The sequence below is a fragment of the Pseudomyrmex gracilis genome, unplaced genomic scaffold, assembly GCF_002006095.1.
Source record: "Pseudomyrmex gracilis isolate BER0280 unplaced genomic scaffold, ASM200609v1 scaffold_129, whole genome shotgun sequence".
Taxonomy (NCBI): domain Eukaryota; kingdom Metazoa; phylum Arthropoda; class Insecta; order Hymenoptera; family Formicidae; genus Pseudomyrmex; species Pseudomyrmex gracilis.
Window position 1 is genome coordinate 422,642 of NW_018020713.1, and position 17,316 is coordinate 439,957.

The 17,316-nt window shown below is 42.2% G+C and overlaps 1 protein-coding gene across 1 annotated transcript in view; it reads right to left on the reverse strand.

Moving 5' to 3' along the window:
- The window catches only part of LOC109856648 (probable muscarinic acetylcholine receptor gar-2), a 38,805-nt gene extending 26,841 nt beyond the window's left edge, over positions 1-11,964 (reverse strand). The window contains exon 1 of the mRNA XM_020432168.1: positions 11,147-11,964. The gene's annotated coding sequence lies outside the window, so the exon portion shown is untranslated. The remainder of the gene's footprint in view (positions 1-11,146) is intronic.
- Between the last annotated feature and the right edge of the window lie 5,352 nt (positions 11,965-17,316).

Genomic DNA, 17,316 nt, shown 5'->3' on the forward strand with positions numbered 1-17,316 from the left:
AGTCGCGCATTTATTCGCCGGGAAAATGAGAATCAGCGATATATTTTTTCCAGCCAAATTTTCTAGTCGTGAAGCGGGGGAAAGGGTTTTTTCTTTTCTCGCTCGCGACGAATCCGCGTGACGTCGTTGGCGTGGACAGACTTTTCGCGCACGCAACAGGAAATGTACAAGAAACACACGTGTGGGGCACGAAATGGGGAGAATAATAAAAACGGCACGATGAGTGGATTGCGCTGTATCTGGCTGCTGAATGCCGGCTCGTTCGCAAGCACAAAACGCGAGAGTGGAAATTATCGGGCGTCTCAGTCAGAGAGATGGAACTTTCTTTAATAGCGTTTGGGAAAAACTTCATTCTGCAGAACGCGTTTTACATTCAAACGCGAACAGGTTTCCTCGATACAAACAACTTTGACGGCGTCTTTCGTTTATTTGCAAAATAAAGAAGAGAGAGAGAGACGAAAGAGAGAGAGAGAGAGAGAGAGAGAATATAAGTCGTCTTATATTATTTGAGAAATACGAGAGTTCGTGATTTACTTTCAGAAACAAAACGTTTCTCAGCAAAACACATTTTATACGTGATGTCATTTGTGATAATTGCGCGCGATCTTCCACTTCGACATATCTCGAGTTTTGCGTCTTGCATTTGGGGAATCTCGCAGATTCGTGAAATATTTGTCATTGCATAAATTAAAAACAAAACAGAGACTTCATCAACAAGGTGAAGATTTATCAATTCTTCTTTGACATATTTTTTTTTATTGTTTTGAGAAAGGGAATCGTTTCACTTATCAATTTGCACACTCTCAATCTGACGATTCGCGCGGAAACGTAGTTTCATCAATCACTTTTATTGATACGGCGCAATTAACGCTCATTTATTTGTTTCGTGTATCCGAGCACACACGTTGCAGAAGTAAAAAAAAAAAAAAAAGAAAAAAAAAAGAAAAAAAGCGCAGCGTGATTCATCACTCCGATGTATTACCGCGAATATAATTCATCAGACGTCGAAAAATATAAAGCTCACATATACGTACGAAATAGGTGAATTACTGATCAGTTTTAATCTCACGTTCGCGCGCGATTGGTCACGTCGCCAACCGAGTTGGAAGGAAGAAAGAAAAAAAATTCGCGCGCGTCTCACAAAGCAGTTCCGATAATTTTGAGAAATTAAAAAAAACTATCGCGCCCGATAATGTAGCGCGACGGCGAAAATACAATGAAAGCTGCCGCCCCGCCGCTTTTTTTCTCCGATTTATTTGATATTGATCTTTTCGTACGGCGAAAGTTTGATTGTATTTTTTCCCAAAGTTTTTCAACACGCGGTTCTCGCGGTAGTTCTATCAAAGTTCAATCTACTAGAAAAAATCTACTTGTGATTGGATAAGGAAAAAACGCGGCTTTTTGTATATGCAACTTCGAAACTTAATTTCGTTTCTTTTTTTTTTCTTTCTCCCCCATTTATTTTCCACGTTCGCAAAGTGCGGCAAATCTCGTTGATTTTTCGTTTCGAGAAGATTATATTAATTTGCCGCGACTCTTGGCTCGTATTTTAATTGTAATTCAGACCGACAATCGGTCTCTCGCGAGTTTTATTTGGATTTTGTTCGTCTCTTGCGCGAAACGCGCGACGCAAACACGCGTCTCTCGATACTCGATGCTATATAATTGCAGTTTTCGCCGTAAACAAGCGACGCGTCGTTACGGTTAAAACGACGGTAAACGGTTGCGATAGTAATAAATTAATGTCACTCCGTTCGGAGTAACCGATGGTTCGCTGCATCGACGAAAAATTATGATCGGCGAAGTACATTTTAGCATAGTTTTGCATGTAGCGAGTTCGCAGTGTTAAAAGAGATTCGCGTTCGAGGAACAGCAAACTTTTCATCCGTCAAACCGTGCAACATCTATCAAAATATTTCCTTTCGTGCTCGGCGCTCGCAATGAATAATTCAACGTATTAAAAAAAAATGAGGAAAAGAAAGAAAACTCATGTTCGATTAGATTGGTTATTAACTGACAAAGAACTGAAACAATTCGCTCTCTGTGCGACCTCACAAGAACCGAGCTTTGCCACTTCGAGCTTGTGCGTATATATATATATATATATATATATACACGCCGTAAAACTCAATTAGAAAGTTAATTAGCTCACAAAAGCTCTGTGAAAACTCGTGTTTTCAATATAAAAGTGAAAGATCGAATTTTGCGCGATGCAATTTGCCATGAAGAAAAAAAAAAGAAAAACAATTACATCATACGGCACATTTTTATCTTAAACTCGATACGGTCTTATCGGATAACGGAAATGTGATTAAAAAAAAAACATAGTCTTAACAAACTGTCTTCAATTTGTGTCGAGAGAAGTGCGCCATTGTTTGGGAACTCTTTTTGATTATTCGCTTAATTTGACATTGATTTTGCGTCGTCAAATCTCTCGATTGGAAACTGCTCTTCATCCAAATATCGATTTCGTCTTTGGCGCGAGGAACTGATTCCGATAAAACTCTCTTCTGTAGCACGAGATTTTTCTCCATTTTTTTTTTGTATCGAGAAAACACGTGTACAGAGAACATGATCAAGGAAGATACAACGAAAACGTCTCGTTAACGTTCGGCATCGATGAGCGCGCGTTTTTATCTCGAAGATGCGACATCGAGACTGCGATTAAACGCCACCGATATCACGTGGCGAAAGCGAACGATCAACGTGCGACAGAACGTGCGCGAGAAACGCGGCAGCTGAGGAAGTTGATTCTCGTCGTTAGTTCTCTCTCATCCGCTTACTAATCGGCAGCAATTTACGATCAACCAGCGTAGATTTCCGACGGGGAACATCATCTTCGACGCATGGATGTGCTCTTCGATTCCTCCTCGTTCCTCCGCAAATTATTCGCCTCCGCGAGATCCGAGCTTTATATTTAGTTTCAGCGAAGGAAGTTGCCCGCCACCAGTCGGCTGATTGAATATCCACCAGAGGCGGAGATGAAATCCCGTTCCGCGGTAAGAGAAAAGAGGGGGTTGTGAGAAAATATTAGATTTTATATACGTACATAAAGATAAATACACGTATACGTATATATATACGTGTGTTTTTTTTTCTCGCTAAGAGAGAAAAATTCAGGAGCGAGGGCAAGGAGAGTCTTCTCGCCCAATTGATTTTCGATAATATACAGCGCACGTTCTCGCGCAGTTCTTTAATTTGAGTAAGACCGTTTGATTAATGTAAATTACCACTCCCGCATCGGGAGTGAAAAAAAAATGTAATTTATTACAATTGTAATAGAAGCAGGTAATAAGCATATGTTACAATGAATATGCACCTCTTTTCCGCGGAGTATATTATCATTGTTTTATCTCTTTAAACGATGTAAATTTCAATTTCGGAATAAAGAATGGCACGTGCAATCTATTTGTAAAATAGAAACGGCGTTAGCAAAGTGAACGTAATTTTTCTCTCGCGAGATGTAAAAGAAATTCAAATTAGACATGTAACGGCGTATTATTATTTTTTATCTGTTTAAAAACGACGTAAATTTTAATTTCGAAAAACTGAATCAACACACGTAATTTATTTGTAAAATAGAAAACTAGCAAATTGAATTACATCTTTCCTCTTGTCTCTTATGAGATACAAAAAAAAAAAAAACCCCAAATTGGGACTACATTACAGACAAGTTTGATTCGATATTCCGACAACAGAGAGAAAGACTCATCGGTCTCTGCAGAAGTGGCAAAATACTTCTCGAGAGAACTCGTGAGATGATGATACGAACGAGAGAAAATGGTTTCAAACTCACTTGAGCACGATAGAATTCGCGCACAGTCCAAACACCCCCGGGAAAGCGGGTCTCACATAGATTACCACACCAGGTAAACCGAGAGCGGGACAATGTCGACACATTTATTCACGTATTTCGATCAATCAATCCGGAACGGGTGTCCGGTTTCCAGTAATTGGGCGTGTGTGTGTGTGTGTGTTGGACCCCGCGCGCCAAACTCGTCGTTTATACTCGTGTGAAACTTAATTATTGGAGATTAACGTCGTGTCGCCGCGCGTTTTCGCGGTGTTATATATATGTGATCCTTAGAATTTTCCCACGCCACACGGGATTATTTTCAAGATCAGCTTTCTTTCGCGAAGTAATTGATTTCTCCGCGAAGAGAGAGAGAAAGAGAGAGAGAGAGAGCTTTTTAAATGTTCACAAAAGAGCTTTTACTCGTTCGCCTTCGGTACTTTCAAATCTCTTTAGCAAGTCGAATGAATAAATACATATTAAAATTAGTTTCTTTCTCTTAACATTTATACCGATCAACCGCGTTTGCATATCTCTGAGAAGGTATATGTTATTTTTACAATCTTGTGTATAAATTATTATTAAAACGATCTGACATTGACTTGTTTTCTCCCGGTTTGTCATTTAACGACGAACTTCGCATCTTATTACACTCTTCGCAATACGCGCCATTTTTTTTTATTTTTCACATACTATTGCAACAAATGCGTACGTGCGCGATGTAACATTAAAAAAAAAAAATTGTTTTTTCTCATCCACCCGCAAAGTTGTCGCGAAAAAATATTTTCGTATCGCTGATGCGGAGAAAGGCGATAACGACATGTCGCGCGCGTTTACGCGCTGATTATGTAAAACAGCGATCGAATTGAACGGACAACACGACGTCATTTACCTGACGATAAAAGGATTACATTAATGCATATTTGTACTTGCAAATCAGTTTCGCTGCCATTCGCAGAGATTTGCGCGGCGCGTTTACATGTGTTTCTCGTATATGTATATATATATACAGGTATAGATTTTCGCGTTTATACGACCTGTATTGGATTTCTATGGGTGTTACACGGACCAATGGGAATCAAGTAAACACGCGGATAGTAGCGGCGAAACTGAACAATGGTCCCGCCGGTCGTGCGCACATCGTTAATCCGACGTTTCTAGCTCTCGCTCATCGTAGACAATGAACGGCGACGAACGCGCGCGAATCCGTCAGTTAATCGGCTTCGGTATCGTTCTGCGGCGGCCGCGTGCGTTTGAACTGGTCAGCCGCACGATATTTCCACCACATTCGAAATCCCGTTCTGACGCGGAACGTCATGAGTGTGTGTATGTGTGTGTGTGTACGTGTGTAAACAGCAACGAAATTAATTATGTGAACAATTACCGACGTGTCTTGGCCAACCCCGCGGCGGGTGCAAAACGGTTTGAAACGCTTTGCAAATTCGCGCGCGTATTCGCAGGTAAACCGCGCGGTTCTCGCGCAGTTTCTGAAACAATCCCGCTAATTGGCCATCCCTTCCCTTCCCCTTTCGGCTTGTCATTCCCGCGTCGCGAGAAAACGCGATCAAAAAATATCTGCGGCGCATCGTTGTACGAAATACAACACGTACAACCGTAATCCGTTGTATACATATGTTGTAACAATGCCATTGAAATAATTAGGTTAATGTGTTAGCCTCTTGAATGGATAATATTTACGCTCTAGAGAGAGAGAGAGAGAGAGAATCTTTCCTTTTCAACGCGCGTACAATACTTTTAATTTTATCCGGGCCGCCGCGCGGATTTGCAAGATCCTCGCTGTAACGAGATGATGAAGATGAATTCGCGCTGAAAATGAAAAAAAAAAAAAGAAAAAAAAGAAAAAAGAAAATCCTGCGCGTCAGAATGGCGACGGAAGATCGAACTTTACGTGTGCGGCTATCCGAGATTCGATAATCAACACACAACACACACACATACACACACGGAAATATCGCGGTGCGCCATGATGATAGAACGTTGCTTTGAAGTCAAAGGACACGCGCTGCTGACACTGATTACATGAATATCTCTCCCCCAAACTAACCATAAATCAGTATCGGTGTGTTCCCCAGGAAAAACACGTGCGCGCGGTGCGATACATAGGTTATACATATACTTTGCCGCGATATGCGGGAGACCATTTACTAACCGTGACTGATAAGACCGACCGGGATTCAGAATCGATGCTGGCTCTGACAACAATTCGCTCGGCAAAAATGTATGGACGCTAAAATATATATAACGCGCGCTCGAAATTTCGCGTTTCGGTTGCCGTATTGCTGTATTTATTATTATTTATATTTTATAGAGATAATCTCTTTCGCACACTTTGTAAATAATTAATTTCAATATCCAGAAAACTTGCGATCTGTATAAGTTATACATTTTTTATTTCAGTAAATTAATAATTTATTGGGGGAAGACACGGAAAGATTCTGGGCTCGACTCCTGGGCAAGGACGTATTTTCGCGTTGAGATTTTTTGTTTGTTTTTTTTTTTTTTTTTATTTCACTGGAAAGTTAAATGGGCAATTCACATCTACGCGCGAGATGCAAAGTAGCATCCTGTATTTTACAATTGTTGTTCCATTTGAATTTTCTATGCGCATTATTTCGCATAAAGTTCTATTTTTTCTATCTTAACAATTTATTCTCCAACTTTGACGTTGAAGAATAACCATCACATTTGAAATCCCGGACCGTCAAATTCAGAACTGTCCGGGTCAATTCCTGGTTATAATACAATTGCCGACTCGCGTAAAAAAAATAACAAAGCATCTTTCAAAATTTCTCTGAAAAATGTCTCTCTCTCTCGAAGACTTCTCTCCTACGGATTTTACATTTTTTTTTTTTTTTTTTTTCACGAAGGTGGACGAGAACGCGACACAGTCTTTCTTTCCAGGACGCACGCGTCTTGTTACGTAGCCCGTCGAGCGGTCGAGACCATTCGTGACGCGCTTTTCCGTATTGGGTTGAAACGCGAAGGGGTGGCGTGCGGCCGCGGCGTCTCTCGTGCTCGTTATCGTCCGGTTTCGCGAAATGCTGTACGCTCCCCCGCTTCTTTCCTCTCGTCCGCGTTACACACATATCGAGTTAATTCGTAATTATTATCGTTCGATGTTTCTCACACGGCGCGCGCGTTGTGCGCGCGCGAAACAAATTCGGCGCTCGATAGAGCACCGCGTATTCCTCTTCCTCTTCTCCCGTCGTCTCGTTCTTAATTGGTACATCGAGTTCACGTCGCGTGCTTCTCTCTTCGTCTTTTTCCACTCGAGGGAGTGTCGCGGAGACGAAAACTCGTCCGCTCGCTTTCACATCGATTTTCATGTCGCTCTTCAATGTCGCAGCGCTCCTCCACGTCGCGGAGGTAGTTAAATTCTAGCGGGAGCATCTTCAATTTGTGAAAAGAGCGCTCATTGTAAATACTTACACAACCGCGAAGATGTGTAAGAATGTTCCTTTCAGAAAACGTTAACGTTCAAAGCGATCAGCGATAAACTCGAATCTTTTCTGCTGCTTTCTCTCGCCTTTCTCCTCACCCTCCTCCTCCTCCTCCTCTTCCTTCTTCCTCTCTTTTCACATCTTCCTGTTTATTTCTATTGATCGACTTTGAATACCGCCGTGATACGTAATACGTATCTATATGTATCGATCTCGATTTAATTGGGTCTTGCGGGTTCTCGCAAACGATGTATTTATTCATCGCGCTCGCAGGAAACACGCCGCGTTAAACCGAAAGGGAGTAGGGGAACTCGCGAAATTAACAGTTTACCGACTCTCTACTCTCGTTCCTCTCGCACAACACATATATTTCCGCGCGCAAAGACACTGCACTCTCACGGTCCCTCTCTCTCTCACACACGGTGCCGCGAGCACTTTGTACGGTAACGCGCCGATGAATATTTAAATCGTCCGTTACCGACGACGGTACAATATTTACCGCTCTGTCAGTGGTACGATTAAAGCTTGACGCGTAAATAACATTTTAATATTTCACTGCGTGCGCCGCGTTCTCGTCCCGCATATCTCATAAGAAACATTCATCTAAAAATCAAACCCGCGCGCGCGCGTGCGCGTGAATCATCATCTCACGGGTGCGATATTTATTGTATGCACTTGTATCGTGAGATGACGACGACGACGACGACGACGACGGAATATCTTGAAATGAATTCGAGCGCGAGCCAAGCGCTTTTCACTCGCCTCATATTCGCGATTCGCGCGTTTTCGATGACGTGCCGCTTAGGCAACGGGAATGCCACGTTGTGTAATTCGCACAATAGATGCACTGGCATTTATTAATGAGAACACACAACGCACGTTCGAAAACTATTGTCCCTGTTTTACAGCTATCGGTTTTGCCTGATAAATTGGAGGTAAGAACAAACGATCGTCGGTTTTCAGAGAGACAGAGAGAGAGAGAGAGAGAGAAATATTTGAGCTCCATCGGACACTGCGCGATGATTGTCCGCGAAATTAAATTTCCGTCAAAGTTCGTGAAAAAAAAAAAAAATAATAATAGTTTTATTGAGCACACACACGGTAAAAAAAAGAATTGTAAAATAATATATTAAATAAATTATAAAATATTTGATAAAACATATTAAACATAAATTAGAAAAAAAAAATAACAGTGACTCAAAGGCATTATCTGCTGAATTGAAGCCTCGTCCCAAAATGTAACTAAAATACCAACAAAGATATACTACACGTTATATGAATGTCTTTTTTATTTCTCACATCTGTTTCGTTTGTTTTCAATAAAAGGGGTTGCGAGGATTATTCTCTCTCTTCGTGTCGGGAAAGCAGCTTTTCTCGAGTCACGAGCACTCGTCGTGCGAAATGACCGTGACTGAACGATATAGGTGTAGGTTTGTGTATCCGCAAAGTAAAGGCTAATCGATATTTATCGATCGTCCGTGCCGAAGGCGAGCAAAGGACACGCTTTAACAAGAATTCTTTGACATTCGCAATCGCTCTTCAATAAACCACATGTTTACTATTTACCATCACGGTTGGCGATCGCAACAGAGTGGGGAAAAAAAAAAAAAGAAATAAAATATGTACCAAAAATATCAAATCGCCGTGACAATCTGTGTATAAAACGCGTGTGTTTATTTATATCCACAAACACACTTCCGACAAATGGTTATTTGCTCACGCGCATTTCGAGTCATTAATTTTATTAATATATTTGTGAGAGAGAAGAACAGAATTATCGCTCGTTAATTGTGTCGCAATCGTGTTGTTCTATTGTTATTTTTGTCGTCGTTGTTGGGAAGAGAAGTTTGGGAAACGAAGATCTCTCGAAACAACACGTATATGTAACAGTTACACCGACGTTAGATAACCAACTCTGATAAGTTGGACAAAGAAAAAGCGCGTTAATGTCGCGCACAGTTGCGAATTACATTCAGTCGAATGGAAATGACTTCGCTTAAACGATATGACGGACAACCGTCAAATGGCGGCGCGCGAATTATCATCGCGCGCGTTTTGTCGATCAAAATCTGTGATCGGCCGATCGTAGGTCAGGGCCAGTCGCGTCGTAAAAACGACGAAAAAAAAAGAAAAAAAAAGAAAAAACGAGGAAAAAACAACAACGAACATAATCCGATAAATGTCACACTTCACACAGAACGATAGCGCGCGACAGTCATGTATTTTGCCAGCGGTTCTCCATTTTTTTTCTCCTCAAAACTCGCTCGGCTCGTCACTCACGACCTCGATGCCGCCTGACCGAGCAGAATAAAAGCGATCCGGAGTTCGTTTACATCGGGGGAGGGTTGCTGCTGCGATCGCGTGAGACTGCAGTTCTTACAGATGGTTGAAACCCGCGGCGAGAGCCGCACTCTCGCCGCACATTTTAGCGCGATCGTACATGTGCAATGTTTTTTTTCATCTCGCGGTGACATTGAATGCAACGCGCACAGATCGAACGTTCGGAGACATAAGAGAAGGGATTTAAATAAAAAGTAATAGATAATGTTTTTTAAACAAACATAATAAAATAAAAAGTTATATCCGAAGCGAATTATGCAAATCTGAGCTTCAATTGTTGTTAAATAAAATGACGTAGACTCTGTGCGAGTTGTTAAAAAAAAAAAATTCGCGATTGTCTCTTTATTTGTTTCTCTCTCAATTTTTTTTCACAATTCTCGTCTATTCGGGCTGACAAAGTGACCAAAAAACTCGCATCGTCGTTCCGCGATGTTTGAAACTCGTTTTTTTTTTTTTTTTGCACGCTCGTTTCTCGTCGCGTTAATAAATGTTTCATCGTAAGACGAACTCGATTGCGCGGCGCGTCACTGTCATATTATATCGGTTAGCCTATTTATATTTAAAGTCGTGACGCGCGACAATACGAACAAAATACAAAGCGTCGCGCGACGACGAACACACACGCTCGCGACGAGCTGCTCTGTTGCAAAGTGTGCGACGAACTCGAAACTCAATTGCGAATAGCGTCGCTTGTACATTTGTGCGTTGGAAAAGGAGGGAGCACTTATTAAACACTCGAACAAATATTACAGAGTAGTATTTCTACCGCCAGCTTCTGTGTGTAGTGCATTGTATCATTTGAAACCATTTGTTGTTGGTTGTTGGAAACCAAATTTGCTGCTGCTGCTGCTGCTCGTTCTCTTTTTCTTTCAGGAAAAAAGAAAAATAATAATAAGCGCGCGAAACTGAAATTTTCTGTCTTTAATGAGTAATTCCGCGCCTTCGACGACGATAATCCCGCATTTGCAAAGCGACTCGAGCGCGGTGTTACACGCGGGGTGGAGGAAGGAGAGGGAGGGAGTGCATTTTCTCAGAAAGCATTCTCACAGCTGAGAGATAATATTCCATATCTCTCATCTCTCCATTCACACCGTTGAGGAATAGAATATCAAGAGTCACGTTCTTTACAAGTAGATTCGCACCGAAAAACGAGAAAGAGGATGTCGCATAAAAGAAATGTATATGCAAAACTTAGTTTGAATTTTCTCCAATTTTATTTGTCTCAAGCTTCAAGTATAAAAGATCTAGAGTATCTTTTTTTTTCTCTCTCTCTCTCTCTCTCTCTTTCTATCTAAAGCATTTGTCTGTGAAAAAGCAATGCGCATTGTGAGTGTCGGAAGTCTTTTTAATTTTGAGAAGGGAGAGGAGAGACGTCGGGGATAAATCGGGCTGTGAGCGCTCCCGATTGCGCTCCCGGTCCGAATCACGGACCGGGACTTTTACGACGATTACGAGAGATCATGATGATAACGAGACTCGCGTGATCGACCGATCAGATTACACCTCCGAAAACAACGCACGCGGGCAACAAGTAACCAAGTGATGGCCTCACCTCGCGCGCCCTCCGTCCGGAGGACAGGGTCGAAGTAGGCCACCGGAACTCTCTCCGAAACTTCAGACCCTAGTGGTAGTTCCCCGCGTGGCGGACGCACGAACGCGAGTTCTTGCTTCCATCTTCCGTGCACGTGTTGTCGGCGTTAAGTTTCCCGATCGGCATATGCACGCGACGGTGGCTATCACCCCCGCGGCGCGATGACCACCAGTCGTGGCCGCTGTTACGTGTACATCGAATGGGATTCGGATTCGGACAAAAAACCGGATTCGGCACTCGGAGAGTCCACAAGAAAGAGCTTTTTTGCAATTACCGAAGATCGAGAGACACGCGATTTAACCCTTTCAAATGTTCTCGGGCAATCCCCGCAGCATGATCGTTCCGAATATTCACCGTCGCAGAATCACCTCGCTCGCAATTACACTCGGCAAATCCGACCCGATCGTCTCGGACGATAATCTGCATACAGAGGTGGCGGTGCGACCCGATCGTCCCTGACGATAAGACGCGGCTCCCGCGAAATCCGAGGTGGAAGATGTCCTTGACGATTAGGATCACCGTGGACACTCTCGACGTGGACACAAATTCACCGAGACATCTTTAACTGCGTCGTCGTATCTCAACGATCGGCATTATTTGCGTCGTTCGACCGTCTGCAACACTGGTGTCATTCGTTTTTTCTCAGTCGTTCGTTTTTTTTTCTTGACGATTCTCGAAAAAGCACGATGATATTTGGAATAATTGAAGCAAGTTCGACGAAAGGGAGCACGAGCGAGAGTCACGTGCGACCGGCGGTCCTCAAGACGGAGATCTCGCGAAGCGTCGCCGATCTCCGCGCGATCGGCGTGTCCGCCGACATCGCTTCTTTCGGTTCTCTCGTACGTGTGTGTCACTTCCTCTCGCCGTCGTTCGCGGCCGCGCTCTTTCAAGGCGAATCGCCCGACGAACACGCGGCGAGGATTTAAGTGAGCGCCGGTGAGCGCCGCGACGCCGTTCACCGTCGTCAACCCCGTTCCGTCGACGCACGCGTGCGCACCAGGTGTGTTCGGAACTCCTCAGCGCGTTGGGGGTGGAGAATCGTTTTTCATGGAGTCATTATCAATTCACCTACTTTCTCTCATAATCATAAGCGACTCGAGGCGCCGCTAAAGCATCTCGATCAGAGCGACGAGAGCCGTTCGATCGCGGGAGACACGAGCCGCGCGCTCCGTACAATTCGTCAATCGAATTACATTCGCGCACAAACGCCGAACGAGAACGCGCGCGAACGGCTTCGAAGAAGACATCGGATTTGGTTTAATTTTTTATTTTTTTTTTAATTATCTCGAGAACGCGCGCGTACTTTTGCGCGCATCCGGTGTCATTAAATATCTGATTATCCGGGATTACCTATTATGCCGACGTTCGATGTACGTTCGAGTACGTCGTATTTCAAGCGCGATCCATCAGCAATATTATAATTGCGCAAATTCTTCTCGTACTAACAGTTCGATTATAATTTTTTTTTTTCGGAAATCTCTATCGTAGATTAAAAAATATCGCGAATAAAACAACGCGAGATGGCACATAGACAGCAATATAAACAAAAAAACGGACTGACATTTATTTTTTTTTCCCCGAAACTACGGGGAAAAAAAACGATTCGCCAGGACAGTAAGAAGATTATATAGTCACTACATGGCCGGCAGGAAACATTTGCTAAGCCTGTTGAGATTTTTGTTTCGCCAACGTTTTATTGATGACGAACAAAACATTCAGTAGATTTTTCTTCTCCGTGTGACGTCAATACTGTTTTTTTTTTTTTTTTTGCGTACGGAGTGGAATATGCACACGATTAATTTTACACGTTTATCACGTGACGAAACAAAATTTTCCTGTCTTCAAATCCGAGAGATCACACGTGCCTTTCGTTAATAATAACTTTGTTCGAGCAAGGCGTGAAGTTTTCCTATGACGGCGACGGATATTGTTCGCATCGCGCGGCAAATGTGGGGAATCATCGCGCGCATACAACTATTTGCAACAGCAATTCGTAAGTTTCGTTGCCGGACTATTATCAACTTATAATACAAGTTTCTTTATTAAAACAGGCGCAATAACGGCGCAAATAGTCTCTTCTCCGAATCGCCGCCGCGCGGCAAACTTCATATATTCCTCAACGCGACTCCACCGCGTCTTCTCTCTCTCTTTCTCTCTCTCTCTCTCTCTCTCGTTTGAATTATGCGGCGTATCGGCTGCCTGCTAATCCGTTGACACTTCGGAGTTCGTCAAAGGCAAGTTTGTGTCGTGAAACTTCTGTTACAGATGAGCGGCGCGGAACTTCAACTTCGTAAATACAGAAGCGGAAGAACATCTGTGGGTTGAGAAGAGGAGGGAGGAAGGGAGGAAAGTGAAACTATAGCGATTAGATAAAGCAATTGAAAATCATCGTTAAAACAGAAGAATCATAATTTAATTTACTTTGGTTATTACTCGATTGATTGCGTTGCTCGAATTGTCGTTCGAGCGTTTAAACGCGTCTCACTTGTAAATTTCGCGCGACATTGTCGTAATTAATTGTTTTCCGTGTTGAACGGAACAAAAACGCGGCCGCGTTTCGTCTGAAAAAACGAAAAGCAATCTGCAAAAGAGATACGTATATATTTTCTAAACACGTAGAGGAGTCTAGTTCGCGCGCCCGTGTGGAGGAGTCTTCGTTCGCGCATCGATCCGGTTGACAAGCGGCTCTGGAAAATGCGTTTCACGTATCCGATGCAGTCGCAGCAACCGTACCTGACAGCAGTCGCCGCACACAAAGCATCAGCTACCGTGTCCTTTCCTTCGCTTTGACGTGCGACACAGGCCTTAGCCCAAAATTAACCCCATTACGCGAAGTAATGAGTGGAATATCGCGATGTCATGAACATCAAAAGACTAATTGAGACGAGACACAAGCCCGAATACTATTCTTGCGTTATTCGCTTGTTCGGAGCTTTATAATTTTTTTTTTTTTTTTTCTTATCTCTTTCTTCGCAAAGAACATCCGAGATGAAATAAATACGAACAAAAGCGCTCAAAGAGGCCAACGCTATGCGATTCAACTAATTTTTAATTTGATGTCTTCCACAGAACAATTTAATAATCAACATATATCTTTGATTTGACAATTTATTAAATCTTAAAAAATAACAAATACACACGCGCATCAGAAAATAAGGACATTTACACAACGCATGCGCGTATCGTCGCAAAAGTGTCGAAAGTTACTCTCTCATGCATTATCGAAAACGTTGATCGCGGCCACCGAGCCGAGGAGGTTGTCCTTGGGTGGCAATGACTGCACGAACAATAATGCGCCTGCATTAAGGCACGGTACGTTCCTATTCGACCTGAAACGAGAAAGCACTCTGCAGAAGCAGTTGTTCGTGACGTCACACCGCACTGTGTGTACTCCATATACTTTCCGTGCAACGAAGGAGTTAATTTTGGACCATAGTACTCAATCGCGCGCAATCTCCATCGATGCTGAACGCTTTTCGTGAGACACACGGGTGTGTCTCTGTGGGGACAGGGCAGCCACATGTATACACATGCACTTTAATGAGCAAAATAGCACGAGCGGTATAAAGAAGCCTTAATGTCATTAACGTCTCGGAGCATTTTGCCAATAAAAGAACTGTTTCCACACCCGTGGAAATTTTCACAATGCGAAAAAATTTGATCAAGTCAAAAACCTGATCAATTCTACAATATTTGTTAAATTGTTGAACGTTAAATAAAATTGATATCTTCGCACGAGCTAATAATTTGGATAATATAAAAACGCCTTCGAGGCAGACGAGGCTTTAAAACAAAAACCTAATAATTGAAATAGTCGAAAAAAATATATTAAAAAATTATTGTTAATTCTAAATATATTCTATTAAGTACATATTTATATACAATATATTTATTTATATTTTTATTATTTCTAAACATATTTCAAATAATAAAATATATTCTAAATATGTAAAAGACAAAAATATATGTTTATATTTTCATTATTTCTAAATATGTTTCTCAAAATAATATTTGGCGAGAAAACTTGGGATCGCAGGCATTCGTATTCACGAGAATTCACGTGGAAGCAGCATGAGAGAGATTCGGCTTCTTTATAACGAATACTATGTAATTTTTAATCGGCGGTGTCTAGCGCGCGGGAGTAAAGGCGCCCGTCGTGAGTGCGTGCTTGAATGGAGGTAATATCAGAGTGAATTTTCGGTGAGATCCGTCGGTTTGAAGAGGACAGGTAAAAGAGCCCCCAGTCTCCAGAATGACGTCGCAACGGAATGAACGGCCACGACGAGGACGGCGGTCGCACTCGATAAAAAGAGGAAAGAGGAAGGAAGAGGGAGCGAGCTCTCATCATTCTCCGCTAATATTTACTCCGCGCGGGCACAAAAACCACCCCTGGTCATCTAAAGAGCGATCCCTCTACTCACTCTCTCTTCTCACTCCTCTTCCCGTTCTCTATCTCTTTCTCTCTTTCTCTCTTTCTCTCTAGGGAGCACTGATAAAGATATACCGGAAGTCGCACGACCGCGCTTAACAACATTGGCGATATTCCGTGACTTGAGCGATCGTGACTCGCAAAAATCAACGTCGAAAACTCGGTGTTCTTAATAAGAACAAAGAACACGACGACGTTGTTATTTATTACGTTTTGGAAATTTAATGCAAAATGCGTGACACGCGTGCCGCGACACACAAACGCACGCACGCACGCACGCACGCACTCGTGTGTTTGAAAATTCGATTAAAAATGTGAATTACACGTGCGAAACAATTTTTTGTTTTTTGTGGTTTTAACGCGAGCGAAAGAATGTTTTATTTTACAACAAAATGTACATCTTCGAGAGATGTTGAAACAGTATTGAAATTTTTCGAGAAGTTGTACAACAAATACGTTAGAATTCAATTTATCAGCGACGACGTATCCTCGCGTTCGATATCGTACGCTTTTCAGTGCACAAGTTAGATTTTCCACGAGCATATATATTCGGACTCGATGCATCTTATCTAAAGGAATCATACGGTATGATCATACGCGGGTATTGAAAGCAATGGTTTTAGGTCAACTGGATTTATTCTCTCTCTTTGTTTTTTTTTTTTGTTTTTTTTGTACTATATTAAAATAATAAAATATCAAATGAGAATTCTTGTAGTGAAATATTTTCGAAATCGACAACCGTGGCTTTAAGACTTTAAAACAATTGTGTATACGTGCAGAGTACAAACAACGTTTCCTTTACTTTATGAAGAAAGCTTATAACAGTATTTAAAAGTAGCTTCTATAACAAACGTCGTTGTGGCGAGACACAAACTTAATTACTACGCTAATAAATTTGCTCGAGATAATATGATATCGCGATACGGCGCGCAAATCAATTTGGAATCGAACGTCAATTTTTCTTCTTTCTCTTCTCTCAACAGTATTTTATAAAATTAGGTAACAATATTTTTTTTTTCACCACAAGTTCTGTATATTTTCTCATTTGTAAATTGTTATTTACTTTCTCATGTGCCATGTTTTTTTTTAAATATCTAATCTCACGTGCATTGTCCTCACTTCTGTCGGTTCAAACAATTTGTTTACACAAGAAATAATATATTTTTTTCAGAACAGATTCTCCGAGGTGTAATGTCAAAAATGACCGTTTAACTAACACTATAATCGCTTATCTCGTCGTACAGATTATCCTAAAGCAAAAGATTGTTCAACAACGTCGACTTTGGTTTGCCCGTGACGTGAATCAGCAGATAGAATAAGGTAGATAAAGTCAACACGTCGGTCGATTCACTTGGTGAATTCACGCGCATTCACGCACGATATAACGCAAATATAGATATACGCGAATAAACGCAGCAGACAACGTCGGCACGTCTGAAGAAGCGAGGTCGAGGCTTTCAAACGGCCATGTAATCGAATTACCCGAGCTTCCGTCATCGATGTTGCCGGATAGGCGGGGCGGGATGGCAGGAGGCAGTTTGCAAAAGCTTTGCTCCCTCGGAGCAAAACTCCGCCTTCGTCTACCTGACTGAATTAGGCTTCGGTCCCCGGGTAAATGCTCGACTTTTTATTCCGTCGTTTCCTTTTTCGCCCGAGCACAAACGACCGTCGTCGTTCTCCGCCCGAGATCTACCGAGTCTAT